Genomic DNA, 23,261 nt, shown 5'->3' on the forward strand with positions numbered 1-23,261 from the left:
CATACATTCTGTATTTCTTGTTTGATAACAAAAAAGAAATTTAAAACTGCTCCGGAGGGTAAAGCACCTTATTTTTAGAATATAGGAGTATCTGAAGACTTTTCCTCCCTGCCTATTATAATATTTTTTACATATGTGGATGAAAAAAGCTTCTTCTTCCTCCTCCTCCTCCTCCTCCTCCTCCTCCTCCTCCTCCTCCTCCTCCTCCTCCTCCTCCTCCTCCTTCTCCTTCTTCTTCTTCTTCTTCTTCTTCTTCTTCTTCTTCTTCTTCTTCTTCTTCTTCTTCTTCCTCCTCCTCCTCCTCCTCCTCCTCCTCCTCCTCCTTCTTCCTCCTCCTCCTCTCTTGTTTCTACCTTCTCTGGAGCAACTGAGGAGGCTAGATACTCTTGAGACAAGGAAGGTAGGTTCAGGCTTATCTACTTCATTGTGGTGAAATGAAAGTGTGTTATGTTCCAGTCCATCTATGAGTTATAAGTGCATATTACAATGCTTTGTATTTTCAGCAACCTCATCCATCTTAAAAGTTGAAAAATACTTTTGGGTTTCTCACTTTATGAAATCTAAATTGTATGGATTTGGAGAGACATTTTTTATTCTTTATTGAACCATCTGAGTCCCTTCTTTTCATAGAAGATGCATTTTTAATCCATTTTATTTTTATGCTGTTCAGTTTGGAGCTGTATATTTGCTAATTTCAGCAACAGTTAGAACTCTGTGGTGAATAATATCACAAATCCGTTCATTAAAATAGCCAGGGGAATGAAAACCAGGATGCGCTCTCCCATATAAATCAAATTATGGGATTACTCAACCCAGTAACAGGTGCTGCTTGTAGGTAATCAGTGCTTACTGACTTTACCATTTAGCAACCATTCAAAGTTACCATGGGGCAAAAAACAGCTTTGTGACCAATCGTCACATTTATGAGCATTACCGCACCTCACAATCACATAATCGTCATTTGTGTGCTTCCCAACAAGCTTGCGACCAGCAGAGTTAAAAGTGAACATGGAAGTAAAAGTGTAGGTCACAGTCGTGTGATCTTTCACTTAACAATCACAGTGATTCCCTTAACAACCAAATGGGAAGTGACGCTGTAAGACTCTCACTGTCACATGAATTACCGCTTAGTGTCCATGGAGCTTAGCAGTGGAGTTGCCAATCCCAACTGTGGTCCTCAGTGGAGGACTACCTGTATTGCATTAATTTTGCTTTGAAGCTTTCCCTTTCTATCATGGGATTCATTCAGACCTGATTAGTCTCCCCAGAAGTAATTGTGTCATCACACTTGGGACTTTGTAACAGAAACTGGTGATCTTTCTATTCTTAAACAGATCTCAAGATTCACAGACATACTATTGGATGTTTTGCAAAGCGGTGGGCTAACGGATGGAAGATTATCAATTTGTTGGAGGGTATATACTTCTGGAAAAGAACTCTCAGAGGCCAATTGTTTATTGTAGGTAAAAAGGAAGACCAGATTAGTTCTGTTTAGACAAACCACCATGTCTCTTTAGATAGGGAGGAGGAACTTTATCTTCCATCTCGCCTGTAGTCCTGCAAAGGGATTCAATCAAGCTATTTGCAGTCTTCATGGAGGACTAATTAATAGAGACAGATGCAACTAGTTAGCTGTCTAATTTAATCATCAAGGAATATAAATAGCTGGTGCCCTGTCACAAGTGATAGGCAAATGGTTGATGTCTGATAAATAACATGCTTGATGTTTTCAATAAAGAATCATGCTTGTACAAAGAGAAGAATAATTTAGAGAGCTGAAATTCAAAGACATTTGTGCAGCAGTCACTACAGCTTCAAGGTCGAGAGATATTCCCACCATTCTCTCTCTCTTTCTCTCTCCCCTCCCTCTTTTAAAGATAGCTTGATGGCTACTGCCATGTTATGGGGGAGGGGTAGCAACCATGCACTGTTTTATGAAGAAATACTTTTGAATTTATCATTCAATAAATTTATCAGATCATGATTTATTTTGAATTTATCATTTTATGCTTCCACTGTGATGCAGGTAACCCTAGACTTACACCCATTTGTTTAGTGACTGTTCAAAGTTATGACTACTTTAAAAAAATGTTACTTATGACTGGTGCTCACACTTACAACTTCCCCATGGTGGTGTGATCAAAAGATTTAGGCCAGGGGAAGGCAACCTTGGCTTTTTTTATGACTCGTGGACTTCATCTCCCAGAATTCTGGGAGTTGAAGTCCACGAGTCATAAAAGAGCCAAGGTTGCCACCCCTGATTTAGGCTCTTGACAATTGGCATGTATTTAGGACACTTGCAGTGTCCTGGGGCCATGCCTTTGCCTTTTCTGATCTTTCCAGCCAGCTTCGGGCAATGAAAGTCAATGGGGGAAACCCAGTTTGCTCAACAGTCATGTAATTCACGTAACAACTGCAGTAATTTGCTTAACTGGTGTGACAAAAAAAGGTAAAACTCACTTAACAGCAACCTTGCTTAGCAATGGAAAATCTGGTCCCAGTTGTGGTTGTAAGTTAAGTACTACAGTACCTGTATGTTTGTGCAGTCATCCCAATAATGTGACTAGAAGTTAACTGGTAACCAGCCGGAACATGCCAAAATTTGGACTTAGTTATAACCCACAAATATTGGGGGAGATGGGAGGTGCATTGGTCTCATTGAAAATTTGCCATTTTTAGAATGACTGATGTTCCTCATGGTTTGTTTTTTTCCCCATAACCAGGCAATTCAGGTAGTCAGACATAAATTAACAAATTGGGATTTTATAATCCCCTAAACTCTGAAAATAGCATAAGGTAAAGATAAAGATAAAGGTTCCCTGGCACATGCGTGCTAGTCATTTCCAACTCTAGGGGCCGGTGCTCATCTCCGTTTCAAAGCCGAAGAGCCAGCACTTGTCTGAGGACATCTCCGTGGTCATGTGGCCAGCATGACTAGACGCCAACAGTGCATGGAACGCTGCTACCTTCCCACCATAGTGGTCCCTATTTTTCTACTTGCATTTTTACGTGCTTTCAAACTGCTAGGTTGGCAGAAGCTGGGAAGAGTAACAGGCGCTCACTCTGTTATGCGGCACTCGGGATTCGACCCTCCAAACTGCCGACCTTCTGATCGACAAGCTCAGCATCCTAACCCACTGAGCCACCACGTCCCTGAAAATAGCATAAAGGCAACACTAATTAATCAGTGGAACAATCTGCCTCCAGAAGCAATGAATGCTCCAACGCTGGAAGTTTTTAAGAAGAGACTGAACAGCCATTTGTCTGAAGTGGTATAAGATATTCCCAGTTTGTGGGATAGAACTATAAGAAGAGGGGTTACTTAATGTTTCTTCCAAACATTTTTCCATTCAAAAATTTTCTCCCTTTTCCCCCAACTGCTGTTCTCCATGGGGGATAAAATATATAATATTCCTTTCCCTCCCTCTCTTAGTCTGCAGATAGCAAGGCTCTTGGAATCATTCAGAAGCATAAACAGTTGAAAGAAACAGTGAAGCACACACATATGCACACATTGCAAGATTACCAACTTGTTTCTTCACTTAAACTCTTAACCTTCAGATAATGCTTTCGTGTGTTTTTTTAAATGAGAGAAATATCCTCCTAACTCTGTCTTATGTATCATTTAGATGTTAAACAATTGAAATATCCCTTTAAAGGCTCAACGTTCTGAATAACATTCACAGGTATTTATACAGGATTAATATTATTAGTGATAAATAATAGATCAAGATGAGGGATCCTTGGTGCTCTCTGAGCTTGTTTTCTTCCAGATGTTTCATTACCCAAACTAGGTAACACAATCAAAAGCATTTATAATTCATCCTATTGCTTCAACTCCTGATAACATAGGTAACCTCTTTTCTTAAGATTCCTGATGTTGGCCATTCTTGTATTAGATTGGCTGGACAAATGTATTCTATGACTGCTTTTGGAATTAGCCTGTTTCCTACCCAATGTTTTTGAGGGAACAAAACATTTTCACAACACAGACTAACCCCTTAGAAGCTCTGACTCTGTAACTGTGTCAGTCCAGTAAGGCAGAGATCCCCAACCTTTCAGGCACCAGGGACCGGTTCCACGGAGAAAGGTTTTTCCATGGACCAGCATGGTTTTGTGTGCTGCCTGCATCCCATGGATGGGGTTTTGCTTGTTTGTGCAGACCAGTTGCTGGCATGCCATGGCCTGGTACCGGTCCATGGACTGGGGGGGGGGTTGAGGACCCCCGCAGTAAAGAATTAGACCCCCTTAGTTTTAATGTGCTCTGCTGAATGCCCAATCAATGAACAGACACCTCTTCTATCCAAAATTTGATGCTGCATCAGCTTATTGGCCTGGAATGCATTAGCAAGATCTATCTGGATGAGGGTCAGATAATCTGGATAATTATTCCCTACTTAAGCTTACTCTGGCTTTCACAGAAAGCCAAATTTTGTCAAAAGAATGAAGGATGCATTGTGACTCCTCGTATTACATATGTAGGAGATTTGTGAGCTAAGCATGAAAGGGATGAAGTTATAATTTGCCCCCTGCCCCTGCCCCTTTCCTGGTTATTTTGTGCAGCAAAGCAGATCAAGAAGTTGTGGAAGGATATTAGGAGAATTATTCCCTGGCCAAAATTCATGAATCACTAAATATTGTATAGATTGAGAGAGGGAGGGAGGGGAGGGAAAGGGAGAGAGAGGGAGAGAGGGAGAAGACGTGGGGAAAAGAGAGAAGTGTGTTTCATGATATGTCCTGGGTGTCAAACTCAATCATGTCATGTGACGTATCGTTATGTATCAGGACATGTTTTACCTTTGCGGAGCTGGGTGGGAGTGGCCTGCATATGATGCAACTGGCCCATGGGTTGCCATTTTGATGCCCCTGTATATGCAATCAGGTAAAGATTGTGTATGTGTTTGAGAGAGAGAGAGAGAGAGGGTGGGAGAGGGAGAAGAACTGGGAGGGAGAGGGGGAGGGGGAGGGAGGGGGAGGGAAATAGGGAGAGGGAGAGGGGAAGAGAGAGGTATTTCCTGACATGCAATCACTAACTGTTGTATAGATTCACCTATTGGAAGAGAGAGAGAGAGAGAGATGCTGTATATGTGTGTATATGTGCCTAGGCTTTCAGATAATTAATTCATATTGTTATCCCAGCTGAGTGGTCAATGTCAGCTGCTTTTCAATTTACATTAGGAATTCCATTCCTTCATTACTGTTCTGCCATTCAGGCCGCCATGTTCCATCCATTTCACTGAGTGGGAAATATTAGATTTTTGCTGACCAAACAACTGGATTGTGAACAAAAGCATTCAGAGATCCTCCAGCTATTTGAGAGCTGGTTTCTAAACAGGACAATATGTGTGCATGATCAATTGAATGCCAGAGAGCATTCTGAAGGAGGGGAATTTTATGGGTAAGACTTGATGAGGTTTTGACAAATTGTGTATACGTGTGTGTGTGTGTGGGGGGGGTGATCTTCTTCTATAAGTACTCCCCTAAGAATGAAGAAGCATTGTAAAATGTTCAGCGATTTGAAGGATGTTGCAAATGGGGCAGATATTTAAAGGGGGAAAAAACTTGACTTTTGAAGCATGAAAAGATACAGAGGAGAGGCAAATAATAAAGTAATATATAGTTTTGTCATTTGGCTAACTGATTATGCTTCAGGTAACTGGTCCTCCAAACTGTGACTATAAATCATTCTGAGGTGATGGAAGGTGTAACAGAAAAAAAGAAATTCGTAAGAAATGATAAGTACACAAAAATACAGAGTATATGCACTCAAGCACAATGTTAAATGCAGCGATATAAATGTACACAGGTTATGAAGATTGTATATAACGCTAGCGAATTGTAATATTGGCATGAAAAAATGGCTTCGTTCTGGTTTTCTTTGGATTTGCTATTGACAGTTGCTCTACTCACTAGTAAAACTAGATAAATCCTTTTAAAATGTTTTTTTTTAAATCAGAAAGATAGCAAAGAACTGAGCAAGCAAAGCTTGATTTAAAGGGCGAAAGCACAGCGTTGCTTGAATTGCTGGGTTCTGGTGACTACAAGGACGCCTTGATGTAGTTTTCTTGGCACCAAGGCAGAAGGGATTTGCCATTTAGCCTTCTTCCAACCTAAAGGGAAACCATGCTTTTTTTTAAAAAAAAAAAGGTCTGGGAGACAAACAAGAATGTTCACTGATTTCTAATCAAATTAGATGGGAATGAACTCGGAAAGAATTCTCAACCACCTTTGAACATTAGAGAATGATAAATAAAGCTCTCCCTTTAGAGGGGCTATTTTCGATTTATTTCTCCCACCCTGAATCATGTGCTGCTTGATGTTGCCAGGGCCTTATTTATCATGCCCTCCACTGTGGCATTTCAGCGCCAGCTTCTGCTTAATGCCCCTAAAACGTATGGAAGGATTTGCAAGCCTGGGCTTGTTACTAGCAAAAACGGGAAAAAGCCAAGCTTTTGGGGGAAAAGTAGATTGAAGCCATTCTGATTCTTGAAAGCTAACTGCCACATTATTAACGTTTTAAACCAAAGTATCCGTGAAATGAACAAACTATGCCAGTAAGACTCAGGGTGACAGAATGCCTTTTTGTAAAGAAAGCTTTTGGAGGTTATATACAAATTAGACGGAACTGAAAAGCCAAATGGGAATGTAACATTTCCTGGCCTAACTCTGCTGCCTGCTATGAGGCAGAGACGTTATCAGGCGTGCAGTATGCAAAGGGGGGGGGTCTGCACCCCTAGGGGAGTTGTCATTTCTACATAGATTTCTTCTACCTAAGACTGATTAAAGCAGCAGCACTCCTGGGTCAGGAATAAAGAGGCTGTCCAGAAGGCTAGGAAACTAAAGTTGCAGTCTTAAATCCATGAATTCGGTGAAAGGACTAGAACACAGGTCTGCAACCCACGGCTCCGGAGCCACATGCGGCTCCCAGTCCTCTGCTATGTGTAGTCCCCCCCCAAAAAAAGTGGGACTAAAAAAGTTCAACCAATCAATTCAAATATGCAGGGTAGGTGCATATCTCGCCTTGGCTCCACTCTTCAGTCAAACCCTGTTCTGCGCATGTGCGCATGTACGCACATGCGCACACATTTTTTGCGGCTCCCAGTTTTTCCTTTTGTGAGGGAACCGGTTCCGAGTGGCTCTTTCACTGTTTCAGGTTGCTGACCCCTGGACTAGAACTTACTTTTCAAGAATCCCCAGATTAGAAGCACCAAGGGTATTGTTCATAATACAGTTTGCTTCTGTTATCACAATTTATTCCCCAGTTGTGCCATCTTTCCTGATAATGCAAGGCAGTTCAAATAGTAAAATGCACACACGAACACACCCACACACAGAGCATAGGTAATAAATACAAACCACTTTCCTACTTTGGAGGAAAAAATAGATTTGCTCACTTATCTGACATAAACTGCACAGCAGTGGTTGCAGGGATCCAGTTTGCCACATATAATAGATATATAAAGTAGTTGTTTATGTGTACCTTGGTAGAAAAAGGTTTTTTTCTTACTTTTGGGAAGGAGAGTTGATTATTCCCTGACTCAGTTTGAACAGTGCTCAAAGCTGCAAAAGCTAATTTTGATTACATGAGCTATAGTAATAATAATAATGATAATAATAAAAATGATGATGATGGAAAGGTACCTTGGAGGTCATCTAGTCCAGCCCCCTGCTCAGACAGGAAACCCTAAGAGTTGCTTTTTGCTTTTTTTAAAAAAAACCTGTTCAATTGTTTCCACATATATTTTTATCCAAAACAAAGTTTTAAAACAAAAGTAAATAGCATAACTATAAAACTCATTAAAATAGCCAGATTATCAAGATGAATTTTGAGGTTAGTCAGGAATGGGTTTAAACTGTTAAATGAAAGGGTGTATGCCCAATTGCAGACAAGCACACAGACTAATCGCTATTACGTTAGATAACAAGGAGCCTTTGCTGCTATGTTTGCATGTACTTTATAAGTTTTTTTTTAAAAAAAGAAGAAAAACAAGAAAAAAAAACAAGCTAGCCTTCCAAAGTTTTTAAAATATGATAGATCCTACAAAGCTGTCTGAATAAATTTTGTAAAGGAGAGATAGATAGCATTCTCTATTATTATTCTTTGCAACAGAACCAAAAGCAATAAGATGACTTTCTAGCCATCTTATCAACTGTTTTGGAGTCACTTTGTTCTTGAAATAAATTGCCAGATTTTTGTGGGAAATGGATGATATTTTGACATTGTCAACTTCTGCAATGAACCTAGCTGATGCCATCTTTGTCATTTTTGGTTGCCACATAAAGAAGGAGGGAGATTAGGTTGCTTTTATTTTTATTAGACTAAACATAGAACGATCCCGTAGGAACCAAGGTCATTCTCACCGGGCCCTGAAGTCGGAGAGAAGAACTGTCAAGAAGACCATCAAATGCACTTATTGGATAATATGATCAGTAGCATAATACCTGTAGAAGGAAGGGAAATGTTACATTTAATTACTTTGAATCTCTGGGAGAAAGTTTAGAGTTGGTTTCACTTTTGATCATGCCAATATTATGTATCCAATAAATATGTTCTTTGAGAAATTCTCAAGCCTCAGAGTTCTAATTTATTTGGCTTCATTAGTCTGAACCATGACAGACGTATTTATATGAACAGTATGTATATGCATGTATATATCCATATACAGGTAGAACTCAGTTAATGTCAACAACTGAGTCTAGAGCTGACATTGCTAAATGTCATGATTGTAAAGCACAACATCATGTGACTGCACCACTTAAGAATGGCAATTCCAGTGCTCTTGGTTACTGTTGTTAAACAAATCACTGTGGGTTGTTAAGTGAGGACAGTACGTGGTTACCATTTCCAACCTCTTGCTGGCCATTGGCTTTGCTTGTCAGAAGATAGAAAATAAGGTCACAAATAGTGACCATGGGATTCTGTAACATCATAATTATGACTCAGGTGCTAAGCATCTAGAGCAGTGGTCCCCAACCTTTGTGGCCTGATGGCCTGGCTGGGGTGGGAGGGAGAGGGGAACTGGCACATGCGCACATGCAGCCCTTGCACAAGAGGTGGGCCAGCATGCGTGTGCATAACTTGATTTGCATGAGCAGCAGGCCAGTGCACATGCAGGGGATTGTCCGCCAGCCCTCTACTCATGGAAGTTGAGCTGTATGTGAGCATGCGTGCTCTGGCCAGCCACGTGCACGGCCCAATTCAGAATAGGCCACAGCCTTCACAGCTGCGGCTAAGTTGGGGAGCCCTGATCTAGATTGCAACTGTGACTGCAGGGATGCTATGATGGCCAGAATTCTGGGGATTGGTTATAAGTACCATTAGTTCAGTGCTGTTGCAAGTTCAAATGGTTACAGAATGAGTGATTATTGATCACTTTAACATCCCTTTGATAGCAGACCATGCCATCCACATATCTGGAAGGGAGATTTTTGTAAGCATGACATCTCTGTCCTTATGGTACAGTCAATGGAGGATATTCTCCACTGTGACCTCCTCTGCCCTATTTACCACGAGATCAGGGCAAAATTACTTATGGTAGGTGAACTCAAGGGCTCCAACCTTGAAAAACTTTATGATCCTCCCGCAGATGTGTTTCCAACTGTCAGCAGCCACACTACTACTTTTGCTCTGTTGTCATTTAAACTTAGAAAGATATACTTCAGTTCTTAGCTGTAGCTTTGGTTTTTATTTTCCTGTAATATTTTTACATCTTTACTCTTTATTTTAAAATCTGACTCTTTTACTGTTATTTTACTGTATTTTATGGCATGGTATGTTATAAGAGCCGTGGTGGCACAGTGGTTAGAATGCAGTATCTAACCATCAGCCTCACTGGCTCAAGGTGTTGTGATTCAGGGTCAGCCTGTGGGTTCGGCAGTTGGGTCGGACGACTCAGAGGAGGAGGGAGGTGTTGAAGACCTTGCTGAGGGGGTTGAAGATCTTGCTGATGATAGCCCTCAGCCAGGCCCCTCCCACTTGGTCACCACGGAGACCCAGCTGTGTGAGCCTGACAGTGTGGATGAAGATAACCCACAGCTGGCCCTGTTCAAGGACGCCCGACGCAGGAGGCAGTCAATTAGGAGTAAACAGAGGAAGGCAATGGGGCTTCTCGGAAGGAGGCAGAGAGAAGCCATGCCCTGAACTCTATATAAGGGGAATGTCTGGGAGGGCTGGTTTGCTGAAGACAACCGCTCGGATGGTTCATATTTCTTAAAGCTCCGGTTTCTTGGTTCGTGTCTTGTTTGTTTTTGTAGCTATAAATTTGGCAGGCGTAGTTCCAGCCTCTTGCCGTTTGTGGAGGGGTTGTCCCTGCCTTTTCTGCAGGGCCGGTAGCAGGCTGGTACAGAACACAAGGTTGACTCAGCCTTTCATCCGAGGTGGGTAAAATGAGGACCCAGATGGTGGGGGCAATATGCCGATTCTGTAAAGCTCTTAGAGAGGGCTGTAAAACACCGTGAAGTGATATAGAGAGTTAATTTGATGCAATAAACTTTTTTTTAAAAAAAATGTGATTTCTAAATGATGGTGGACTTTGGCCAGCCTTACTTGCAGTGCCAATGGAAAAGGAAAAAGAGAAATAGCAGACAAAATGTATGCTCCTCGTAAACGTCTAGGGAGATTCTCAGTTATCCGGGTCATGGTTGTCTCAAGGGTGCTTCCCCCCCCTTTCCCCCCCCCTCAAAAGGCAATTGGATTATGGTTTTTCTTGAGGAAGAAATGCTTTTTCCTTGAAGAAGATGTTCCACTTCTCATCCAAGAAGCTTCATCAGTTCTGACAGAATGGTGCGGGGTACAGAAGGATTAGTTCTGACAGGATGGGGCGCAGATGGAAGGATCAAATTTCTTTGCAGTCATCTGGTCATTAGCACTCTCTGTGAGAGCCGCTGAGGCCACTTGGGGGTTAATCTGTGCCCTCGGGGTCACCTGAATTAGAGTGCAAATGGAGGTGGAATCTTCTTTGGAATGTTGTAGACAAGAGATAGGTGGTGTCTTATTCCTCCCCCTGTGTTGAGAGAGGGTTGCTCAATTTTAACACAGATGGCCTCTTTTACCCCTCTTTCAAACCAATGCTCCTCTCTATCCAGAATATGGACTTTGCTCTTTTCAAAAGTGTGACCTTTGTCTTTCGAAGGCAGATAGACTGCTGAATTTTATTTTTTTTTATTTTTATTTTAATTCCATTTATATCCCGCCCTTCTCCGAAGACTCAGGGCGGCTTACAAACTTAGCAGTAGCCTTCATTCTATGTATATGCCTGCTTATTAGGGCTTTCACACACACACCCCAAGCGGCATTATTACAAAGTCAGCTTAATTGCCCCCAACAATCTGGGTTCTCATCTTGTCCTGATGGATTTGTTCTCCTATGTTCTCCTATGAGCAATGTGATATATGCAGTACAATGCAGCGAGACATGTGCAGATCTGTATATTGCTGAAACAAAACAACCAGTTCACACATTGTTTGCCTGGTCTTGCATGTGTGTAACCATGGGTGGATAAAAGGCTCCCAAACTCTCTATTTTTCCTGTAAATGTAGTAAAATGAAAACTACAGAATTAAATTACTGGTAAATAGAGAAGATGCTTTAAAATATTAATTAAATCCATTTCAAGAATAGAACGTGGAAGCATAAGTTTGCTTTCCCTTATTTAAAACCCAGCACTTGTGCTTTTAAAGATTACTTTAAAAGCTAATTTGTAGAAACAAGAAATACCTTGCCAAAATATCTGCCTGTCATTTCCTTGCAATTTTCTTCAGTAAATGGGCCATAATCCCACCATTTGCAGCAATTTCCTACTGGTTTTGCTCATTACAGTCCCAAAGTTGTTATCTCGTGGACCTCATCATATCCTTTTCTGAAGATTTTATATCATTTTATAAGACAGAACAATTGTGAACTTCAAACATCTCTGCTTCCAAACCTAGAAACAGCCTGACACATTTTTGTGCTTCTTTCTATTTGACTTTAAAAAGGGGAAGAGCATTGCTCCCAGAATTTTCACTTATAAGCTTACTGTGCAAAGATTGAGATTTTGATGCTTTTTAAATAATATGAAATAACTTCACATTTCAATTTGCTGCTCTCCATCTGAGTGGATTTTCTTATAATTTTTATTATTGAATAAATGAAATTATAATTCAGGCTGCCTTGTAGGTTGATAATTTTCCATGCTTAAGATTTCAGAGTAAGTTTTTTTTATTGTCTGTGAGTAACATTGTTTTTGGAAAGAGACAAATATAGTACCAAACTTACTTACAATGTTCAGTTTCTATGGGTAATGGTAGTTTACCTCTCCAAATGTTCTCATGCTTCCTCTAAATCAGGTGTGTTCGATCTTGGGAACTTTAAGACTTGTGGACTTCAACTCCCAGAATTTGTCAAAGGGTTAGAGTTAGGCTTAAGGGTTAGGGTTGGGTTTAGGGTAGTTTTATCTTTCCAAATATGCTTACACTTCCTTTAAAGCAGGTGTGTCCAACCTGGGCAACTTCAACTTCCAGAATGGACTGGCTAGGGAATTCTGGGAGTTGAAGTCCACAGCCCTTAAAGTTGCCAAAATTGATTACTCCTGCTCTAAAGGAACAGGTACATAGGTGTAGTGTAGGGCATTCATAAATGCATCATTGTCACTAGTGGTACAAATGGCCCTACTGTCATGGAACATGTTTTACTTCTTTCAGTTAGTACACCAGTTCCAGGATAGGAACAGCTTATGAACTTGCCTATTTGCATATGCTTATATCAGTATTTCCCAACACTGGCTATTTCCAGGTGTGCAGACTTCAAATCCCAGAATGCCACCATCAGCATAGTCTTTGATAACAATTCTGGTGTTGGAGTCTATGCATCTGGAAATGGCCAACATTGGGAAACACCTCTGTGTTCCTTTGAGTGATTCAGAAGTTGACAGCAATGAAAAATATAGCAGCTGGGTTCTTCTGCCATGCATATAGCCCAATAATGCCCTTGTTGAAACAATTATAATAGTTGCCAAGTTGATGCTGGACCAGATTTAATCTTTAGAATCCCCTTGGAGTACAAGGAGATCAAATCAGTCAATCAACCCTGACTGTTCTTTGGAAGGACAGATTCAGAAGTTAAAGCTCAAATACTTTGGCCACCTAATGAGAAGAGACAACTCAAAAGAAGGGGATGGCAGAGGATGAGATGCAATGAACATTATTCTGGGCAAACTCCAGGATACAATGGAGAATGAGGGGGGCTGATGTGTTATGATCCATGGGGGTCATGAAGAGTTGGACTTAACTTAGCAATTGAACAACAACAATAGTAAGATCCCAAACAAAGAGCTGAGAAAATGCCATTCAGATAAGCATGATCGCTGTGGTGATCAGCAGAGGCTGTCTGTTCCACATCAGTGAATATTAATGTGTTTTCAGTTTGGAAGAGGTCCCTACTGTTGTGTGCTTCTCTTCTCTATATAGATAAAACACATATTAATCTTAACTCATAGACTTGCAGTGTAGGGTGGAATTTTGGAGGTTTTCTAGTAGAAATATCCAAGTTATAACTCTGGGTATAACTCCAGAATATAACTCTTCTGATCATCCCAATCAAATGACTACCAAACCATTTTTTCTAGGGAGGGACAAAGATTCCTGTTCTGGGTAGAGGTGTTACTAGATGGCCTTCAAGGTTTCAAGTCAGGTACTTTCCAATAACATTTTTATTCATCTTGGCCTTTGATAGCTCATGAAGATCCTATTCCATTTCTCATTGTCATTATTAACATGTCTATATTTTAAATGTTAGCTAATATATTTTTAAATATTGCACGCTGTCCAGATGCACACAGAATAACATAAAGCACATCAATATTTGGGTTCGAAAGATGCAAACAAAGGAATTGTGTAGGGTTCACTCGATTCCTTGTGTTTGATATTTTCTGGTATCTTGTTCCTAGCAAGTAACTATTTCTTTATTATTCATTCCCTGAGGAGAATTTCGCAAAGAAATATGCTGACACTCTAATTATGTTAGATCCTATTCTTACAAGAAGAGATAAAATGTTTTTTTTAAATAAATCAATGTTTGAATCTTTCGAGTGAGTTCTAATCAAAACATGCCTTTTGAAGTAGTACTTGGGGGAGAGGGGTAATAATAATTTTGTAATTATGGGTTTTATAACACATAACATCATGCCAGTAAATAAACTGTAATCTTTCATAGCATGGATGTGGATCAAAATAATGACTTTTGTAAACATCAACAAAAGTAGCTTGCACAGTTGAAATCCTAAGAACTAGGGTTTAAAATTGCAGGAATGGATATGCTTAAGCCATGGACATTACCTGTTTCTCCACATGGCTATGAGTAAGAGCATCTGCTTCCAAATTTCAGTTGACTACGTTTGTTGTTTTATCTGAAGCAAGCAAAACTGATTAAAGGTGAGAAAATACCTAGATCTCCTCGATGATAGCTAGATTTGATGGTTGAACAAAAGCAACAACAATGTTACTTCCCCTTTCAACTATCCCACTGGAAAGAAATCAGAGAGGAGAAGAATAAAGTTTTGCCTGGAAGAGTTGCTTTCATGTCTGATAAAAACCCAAAGCCCGTTTTGCAAGTCTGAAATCTGCCCAAAGGATAACTGATTTAAACAACTAAATGGAAAGTGTCATTTCTGATCTTGATTTGTTTCGGGAGTGTATAGATAGTCCTTGACTTACAATAGTTCATTTACTGACCGTTCAAAGTTACAACAGCACTGAAAAGGTGACTTATGACCTTTTTTCACACTTATGACCACTGCAGCATCCCCATGGTTATACGAACAAAATTTAGATGCTTTGTAACCCTACTCGTATTTATGATGGTTACAGTGACCCAGGGTCATGTGATCACCTTTTGCAACCTTCTGACAAGGAAAGTCAATGGGGAAGCCACATTCACTTAACAACCGTGCTACTAACAATTGCAGTGATTCACTTAACAGCTGTGGCAATCGCTCCTTCGTATAAAGAAAACTTATATAAAATGTTCTATAGATGGCACCTCCCACCTGTTAGATTAGCAAAAATGTTTAAAAATATTTTTAGTAAATGTTAGAAATGTAATCAAAATCCTGGTACATATTATCACTTGTGGTGGACATGTGTTAAAGCAAAAAGCTTCTGGACAAAAATACATACTTGGTTAGAAAAGTTGTTAGACTTTAAACCTGATTTTTTTTATTAGATATATTTATATATATATTTTATTAGATATAATTCCAGAAAAAAATTGATAAACAAAATATGTATTTAACATTACATGTAATTAACAGCAGGGAGGATTGTAATTGCATGGCACTGGGAAAATAAGATAACACCATTGGAGGAAGCAATAACTAAGAAACACACTGGACTGTTCTGAAATGGCTAGACTCAATTTGTGAATCAAAGAAAAAGAAGACACAGAATACTTCCAAACATGAAACTTATTTTATCAATGGCTGGAAAAATGAGATAGAAAGTAAAAACTTAACTTCCATGACTAAGCAAAAAATCAACCCAGACAACATGCTGTTCACTAAGCACTAACGAACTGTAATGATAGAAAATTAATAAAATACTTTAAAAAAACCCAACTGTGGCAAGAAAAGAAATGGGGCAAAATTCATTTAACCAATGTTTCACTTAGGAACAGAAATTTTGGGCTCAATTGTGGTTGTAAGTCGAAGGCTACCTATATCAGGGATCCCCAACACCCCCCATGGACCAGCACCAGGCCATGGCATGTCAGAAACCAGGCCACGTAAACAAGCGAAGCTTCATCTGGGGAATGCAGGCAGCACACAAAGCCATTCTCCCTCCAGTCCATGGAAAAACCTCTCTCCATAGAATTGGTCCCTGATGCCCAAAAGATCGGGGGGCCCTGACCTATATAACCTGTACAGTTACTGATCTGGGTATAACAATAACCTGAAGCTAGCTTCAGGAAGGAGAAGGGTACAGATTTCAATCTTCTGCTTAAGAATACACCAAAGGGAGGATGAAGACACCCATTTGTTCCTATGGATTGACATAACATATGAACTGTTTATTTTGATCTGTATTTAGGAGAGCATCTTAAAATGTATGTCTGTAAGTGGATAGAAAAGTCATTCTTTAGATTTCAGCAAAACTCCCCAGTAGATCTGAATAAAAAACGGATCTATCTTGCAGCTGAAAATGCATCCAGACATAAAATTCAAGCCCATGTCTATTTTACTTGAATTACATGTAGTCATCTATTTATTATCAGTGTTCAGATTCTGGCTCTTCATAAAGCCACTATCGCTAATCTGTTTCTTAAATGCTTTGTCATGCTATGAAGGCTGGCATTGAGACACATGTGCAAGTTCTCTCGTTTATCTTCATTGGCATATTGCCAGGCACTTTGGGGAAGAAACCCTGAGGTTGGTGCTGAATTTGATGATTTTTAGAAGTTGGTGCATTCCGATGAGTCTCTGCCTACTCAGATTCTGCCTAACCATTTTTTTCAGACTGAAGAAGCTGAAGAAGCTACTTTAATAAGCAGCAAAACTTCTCTCAAACCAACAAGAAAATAAGTCCAGTTGCCATGACTCAACTTCCAGACTCTCTCATTTAGGTTAAATATCATAGGCTTCATACATCTTATTTGCCCCCAGGCTGAAATGGCTCATTGGACTTAATGTCAAAGGTACATCCTCACAATGAAATCTCCGGGACTTCCGGTGGCGATGCGACGCTGAAGACAGCCGTTTTTGGGCTGCCCGCTCCGCAGCTGTGTTTTTCCATCGTAAATAGCGCCGATCAGCTGTTTAGATGGATTTGAAGCCCCCTCCTCGGGAGAAGAGGAGGGGGTGAGGCCCCAGGTAGGGATTGATCTCTCCGGGGCCGCCTGAGCTGAGAGTTTGGGCGGCTGAAGGATTGAGCCCCCCCGTAGCCTGGGTTTGCTCCTAGCTGCGCAGCGCCCCTGCTCCGGGATTTTTGGAGCAGAGCCAGGCGTTAGCAACCACCCCTGCCAAAAGGAAATACTTTTGATTATTAAGATGCAGGCAGAGTGGTACAGGAGGTCAAGGTGATGTGGACTCTTATCTTTACTCTCTAGCTCAATGGATTTTATAGCTTTAAAGTGAAAGTGCGCAATAAGTGAAAGTGGGGGAAGATGGCGGCTAAAACTTCTAAAGCTCTTCGGAGTGCGGGGTCTTCCCTGGTGCAACAGACCTCATTGCAAGCTTTGCTTCCTCCTGCACCTCCTCCGGCATTGACGCTTAAGGATTTACAAGATGCTCTTGGAAGGCATTCACAATTGATGTCTGACATGATGGATGAAATGTTGAAAAAGCTGGAGGAGAAAATGGAGGAGAAAATGGAGAAATTGGAGAAGAAGATGGAAGAGAAGTTTAGAGCAATGAGGGTGGACATGTTGTCTATGATTGAATCTGTAGCTGAATGTGTGCAACAGCTGGATGTAAAAGTGGAGGATCTCAGTCAAAAGAACTCTATATTAGAAGCAAAGGTATTAGAAAATGAAAATATAAGGGATAAAATGGACGGAGAATTGAGCCTTGTTCAGTATCATCAGATGCAGTATGCTATTAGAATCAGGGGTTTAAAGGAGAATTGTAAAGAAGATTTAAAGCAGCTGATTTCTGAGGCTCTGGAAGGGGTACTGGGCCAGCCAGCATCTGAAATTGAGGGAAATATGGACAAAATTTTTCGTGTAAATTCATGGATTGCAAGACAGAGGAAGTTACCCAGAGATGTGGTGGTCTATTTTACAAAGAGAGTAATTAGAGATGAAGTCATTCAAGCTGCCTATGATACTAATTTGGTAGTGGCTGAGCAAGAAGTCTTGGTTTTAAAAGAGATTCCTCCGAAGATTTTAAGGAGAAGGAAAGATTTTGCATTTCTAGTACAGGAACTTAAGAAATGTGATATTAAGTTTAGATGGGAGATTCCAGTTGGACTGGTGGTGACGCACGAAGGTAAAAGACATCGTCTGGTTACTGTGGCCCAGGCACGTGATTTTTATAGCAATGTGTTAAAAGCAACCCCCCCTATCATTTTTGGAAGCTGTAAAGGGATACGGTGAGGGAAAGCTTCAAGATGTTGCAGATAGACAGACAGAGGACAATGGTGTTGGAGGGGATCAAGTTACAGTCTCATCGGTTGTTGCAGGAGGCCAGAGGATGACGCGTGCCGCCCTAAGAAGAGCGAGACGAGAGCAAGAGCAAGACCAGCAGAAATTTATGGAATCTCCAAAGCGTACTTACAGTGAAGCTGTGGACGGGGCGCGGTCCAAAGAAGTTATGGGGGTTATGACAGACGTGCTCCAAAAGCTTTGGAGTGTCAAGATTGGTGATTAAATTTTTAAATTAGAATCTTAATGGATTAAATTTATCATAGAGGAGAAAGAAAGTTTTTTTTTTAATATTTAACACAATTTAAGATTGATGTTATTTGCTTGCTAGAAAAGTATATTAGGGTTATGGATTAAAAGTATGTGTTGAACTGAGAATGGGTACGCAAGCTCCTAATTAACAACAAGTTGTCTTAGAGACTGCCTAAACCTTTTTTTATTCTTTTTACTTGAACTCAAGGATGATCTGGAACTGCGAGACATTTGGTGTGATACATGCAAGAACTATTTTTGATCATAGTTTAGTTTGGTTGGAGATTATTAAGGTTAACAGAGATAGGCGCTTTTGGCGCGTAATTGAGAATTTGTTTAGAAATTAGAGAAAGGTGGGAGAATGCAAATAGTAGGTGAATTTTTTTTTCTTTTTTTTTTTTTGAAATTAATATGAATAAGGACTGGGATTAAGAAAATCTATTCTGAGTAAAGCTCTTTTTTTGTTTTCTCTTTTTCTTTTTTACTTTATTTGTAATATTAATATTGTTTGTATTCATTTTATATGAGCTAGAGGGAGATAGAATTAATAGTTTATTGTTGATAACATAGGGGTGCTTATGTTTGTTTTTCGATTTTATACCCTGTATTTAGCTCTGGGAAGTCGGGGGGGAGGAGGGAATGGGGGAGAGGGATAGGGAGGGCTAGATAGGGGTGGGGGGGGATTAAAGTCAAAATGTATTGTAAAACTTTTTAAATAAAATAAAAAATAAATCTCCATCTTGGTGCCAGCCTGTCATGAGGCAGGATGAAGCTGGATCAAAGTGATCTGGAAGGAAAGAGGAGTTGACCACTGTTAAGTTGTGGGCTCTGGAGAGCAGGAATGATGACACAAGGCTGAGTACAGAATAACTCATACTTTTATTCTTGCTGGAAATGTACTGCAGCTTGGGCCGCAACCAGCCACAATATATAGTCTAACCCCTAGGCAGCAGCCAATAGGTTTGAACCCACGCTTGCCACCTGGGGCTGACCAATTGCCGGACCAGAGACAGCCTGTCTGGGTTGCTGGAGAGCCCTTAGCTCCTCCAGCAATGCATGTGGTGTAACACCACAAGCCCAATACATAACAACCACCATCCTATGTAATATAACTTCTTAACTGAACATTTTGATCCATGTGGTGAGAGAAAAGCCTGGAGGAAGTCACACGTTTGCAGAACTCCAATTAGCCCTCTACAGGAACACCCTTTTCCTCCCAGCCTTGGGACTCTGTGTTTTTCTGGCTATTTTTGCTTTGGTTGCCAGAGAGAAGTGAACCACCTTAGCCATTAAAGCATTCTTCTTTTTAGACCACATAGGAAAGCAACCTATCCTTGTAAGTACTCTATGAGGTTGCTATTCTGCCAATAATCATATTGCTTACATTTCCTGTGTCCCTGTCAGTCCAATTCAATAATCCAGACTAAGAAACCAATGCCATGTGAGTCAGGATTACTTTCATTGCAACAATTATAGTAATAGAATCTAGAATGTCTCTACAGTATGTGCTTCCCTCCTTTCTTTGATCTTCATGAGAATTAGGGAGGGGCCTATCTCAGATGCTATTTAATGTGGATTTGTTTGCCTAGAGCCCTTATCTAACCATTACCTTGGAGGTGTCTCTTTCTCTGGTCCTTCAAGGCCATTCCCTATGTTCTCTATAGACCCCCGTAGATTTTTCTCTTATTTGGCAAGCATGGAGGCTTCCTAGGGAGGAGGGGAAAAATGGTATTTCATCCTTCCTGCCTTGGCACTGGCTGAGTGCCAAGACCTAGCATGATGTCCTTCAGGAAGAATCCAATAAAAATAGAAAGTAAAATAATATCTGGTTCTCCTAAACTGGCTCAAACTGGGTTTGGCAACCTCCCAACCCAACTTTTTTGGAGCCCAATGGAGCAGCATACCCATTGACTACCTTAAATCAAACCTGGTGATTGACAAGTCTGCCCCAAGATCAAAATGATCCTTGTGCTTAAGTTACCACAGGCCAATTCAATCTTGAGTTAGAGATAGCTTGAGTGGGTGAGGTGAGAGAATTCGTCAGCTTTATTATTCACTTCACCTCTTGGTAGCCTGGTCTCCGTATCTGAGCAGTAACCAGTTGCATTAGTTAGTTAGTATAATGGATATATAAGAAACTGATTTATTCTATTTTATAGGAATAAAAAAGAAAATGAAAATGAGTTAATTCTTCATGCTTCAGTCTCAGCAATCAGTTCCACATTTTCAGGAAGAAGCCTCATCATTCCTTACCAACACAACTGAAATCAGGCACACGTATTATATACTATAAAGATGATTAACACTGCAAATGTCATCACATTTTGTCTCAGTACAATAAAATGACAGATAAATAAAAGATAATAGACTGAACACACTTTACAGATTTCTATAAATTGGGCATGCCCTTTCTCATCTAATGGACCAGCCTGCCTGTAAAATTTCATCCCGTTCTGCTGAGAAACAAAAAAGTTGCAGATTTGTTTTATTCTAGGCTAGATAATAGATGAAAGGAAGTCAATTTTTCCAAATCTAATTCATGGATTGATCAGCATCAAGTTGTGAGGAATATCTCCACAGTCAATCAGAATAGGAGCTCTGGGCTGGGCCCTTAAATTTATTTATTTATTTATTTATTTATTTATTTATTTATTTATTTATTTATTTATTCGTTTTATATACCGCCCTTCTCCCGGAGGACTCAGGGCGGTGTACAGAGCAAAGTAAGTATACAATAAACCAACAATAAAACAAATAAAACCCCAGATCTACAAATAAAACCCCAAATCTATCAGGCCAGGCTGGCTTGCTGGAATAGATAGGTTTTTAAATCTCGCCGAAAGGTGCGAAGGTCGGGGGCCATCCGGATTTCGGCTGGTAAGCGGTTCCAGAGGATTGGACTTTCTGTATACACTAATAAGCAATTAAGATAAAAGCTCAATTTAGTAATTGTTAAAAAGAGAGATGTATTTCCTAGTCTGGTGTTTCAGATTTAACATTTATGCAACAGGCTTGATTTGCAAAGATTTAGATGCTTCAAAGAAAAAGAAACCTAACAGGCAACCAAATAGCATTGCTAACAATGGAAACAAGAGAGGTATTTGTTCATTGCTCTTATCTATACTCCAACTTGCTTTGTAAAAACTGTGAGGAAGTTTGTGGCTGACGGTTAATACAAAGGAAACATTATCTCTCTCCCCCACCCCCCACCCCTCAGAAATAAGGTAGGGCACCACTCTCCTGGCCTTCTGGAAAGGGGTGAAAACATGGCTCTAGTCTATGGCCTTGCTTGGGGAGAATACAGCTATGGAGTTGGTTAGCACCCTGAAAACCCTCCCTTTGCCTTTTAATTAATTTTTAACATTGTTCTTAATCATCCTTACCTCTTTTAAAAAATTCTATACTGTTTTTATGTTTTAATATTTTATTGTACACTGCCCAAAGTCCCTCAGCAGTTTCAAAAATTGATAAATAAATATTTATTCATTTGTATGTCATATTTCTTAACTGCCCCTGTCTCCCTAATAACTGGAGGGAAAGATGCAACTATCCTGAAGTGAAGACATTTTATCAACTTTCAGAAACACAGATGGTGACTTTCATCATACTGATTGTAAAATTACAGGTGGGTGGGTGGTCCAATGCTTTGTTGCCTCTGTAAGCAAATAGTCATTGTGAGCATACTGTGTGGTTTAGCTTCCATTCTGTATAAAATAACCACTTTACAGGTTCTAGAATCTGTTTATAACTTTTGCTCTTTTATTTTTTCCCCAGTTTCCTTGCAACCATAGTTTATGTCCACGAGTTTCTTTGTATGTCTGTGTGCATCTTGCAAAACATAAAATGTGTTGCAACAAGTTATACATACATCAAATACCGTGAAGTACATTCTTGCTCAAAAGTATATTGCTTGTGTAAATCATAGTACTCTATAATAAAAAAAGGTGATACACTGTATGGCAAAATGATCATCACCATTCATTTCCAAAAGGTATAATGAAAAATATGGGGTTGCGGAAAGTTTCTATCAGGGAAATGTATCCTCACAGAAAGCTGAGAAACAGCATATTTCTTTGAGGAAATTTAGGATTCTACTATATATTAGCAAAGCATGAAATATGGCCATTTGCCTCTTATAAAGATGAGAACTCCATTTCAGACTGGAAAATTGAAGTAATCTAAAATCCAATTCCCATAAAATAGTTTTTTTAAAATAACTTTTGTTTCAATCCCCCTAATAATTCTATCACCCAGTTCTCTACTATCCCAGTTTGATAGCTTAGATAAATTGTTACCTGCCGATTCCCTTATATGAGATGCCCTATAGATCAGAACATATATCCTTGAGGGAGATGGGCGGTCTAAAAACATGATGGATAAACAAACAAACAACCCATGATTTTTTTTAATCAAGTCATATAGAAGGTCCCAGTATCATGTACATTTTGTGCATTGAAGCATATCCCTGAGTGTATCTTTCCTTAGTGCTTTATGCTATTATTCTCCTCAATTCCAGTTAATATTCTCTAAAATTTGAGACACTTTTGAATAAGCCATTTGTAAGCAATTAGTACCCATATATTAGAAGCATGATAAATGTGCCCCTTAATTTTATTTTCCAAGCATAGTCATTGGATATTTGCATAACACACGAACTCTGCTCATAAAATATTATCAGTTAAGCAAAACCATATAATATTTATACCTTCTGCTTGTTAGCATGAACATTCTATGAGCTTGAGCAAGGTGGATTTGGTCATCTGTATGGAGAACTAAAACCTCCATTTTTTTTATTTTATTTCCATTTATATCCCGCCCTTCTCCAAAGACTCAGGGCGGCTTACAAGCTTAGCAGTAGCCTTCATTCTATGTATATGCCTGCTTATTAGGGCTTTCAC

The sequence above is a fragment of the Vipera ursinii genome (genome assembly GCF_947247035.1).
Source record: "Vipera ursinii genome assembly, chromosome: 1".
Lineage (NCBI taxonomy): Eukaryota > Metazoa > Chordata > Lepidosauria > Squamata > Viperidae > Vipera > Vipera ursinii.